Raw genomic sequence first — 930 nt, 5'->3', positions numbered from 1 at the left:
CATCAGATACACAACTCGCCAATTTTGTGAAAAACCATTCCCAAGATTCATCATTTTCACCATCTACAATCCCAAAAGTCAATGGAAATATCTGAAAATTACCGTCTTGTGCGGCTGCAACCAACATAGTACCCTCATACTTCCCACTTAGGTGAGTCCCATCCACCACAATGACCCTTCTCTGATACTTAAAACCTCTGATAGAAGCCCCAGAAGAGAGAAATAGATACTTAAATCTATTCAGAGAATCAAGTTCTATAGCAGTGATAGAATCCAGATTTGCTGCCTTGATTTGCTCCAAATATGAAGGCAGTCGCTCATACCCATCTTCCGCTGAACCTCTCACCATTTCTTGCGCATATAACAATGCTCTGTATGAAGTGGTGTAATCAAGTGTCATGACAAACATGTTTTTCATTGCATCTTTGATATGCTGCGGATTCAACCCATCAATGATTCCAACATGATCTATGAAAAGTCGACCAATGTACTTTGGAGTACAGTGTTTCCGCTGAGCGATTCTATCTGTTATGGAACATGTATGAGTTTCCACATACTTGGTTACCCAAAACGTTTTAGTTCCATGTTTCGCACTTGCTCTGACCTTCCATTGACAACCACTAACACGACAATTTGCCACAAAGAGAGTTTTCGTTGACTTGTATATTCTGAAGGAGAACCTACGCCTCACCGCTGTCAACCGCAACTCTGAAAGCAGTGCATCACTACTAGCAAAACTCTGGTTGACATAGATTCTGTCTGCAGATTATCCTTTTCCTTCACAACCATATGCCCCTTTATAATCTTCAAAACAGATTTCATCATCTTCTTCCTCATCCTCGTCTTTAACCTTTCTATACTCACTATAATCCTCAGCATCAGCGGCAACAGGGATGTCAGCATCCTCCTCCCCATCATGATCCTCAGCTT

This window comes from Brassica oleracea, chromosome C8, assembly GCF_000695525.1.
Source record: "Brassica oleracea var. oleracea cultivar TO1000 chromosome C8, BOL, whole genome shotgun sequence".
Classification (NCBI taxonomy): Eukaryota; Viridiplantae; Streptophyta; class Magnoliopsida; order Brassicales; family Brassicaceae; genus Brassica; species Brassica oleracea.
Note: the sequence above shows the minus strand (reverse complement) of the source record.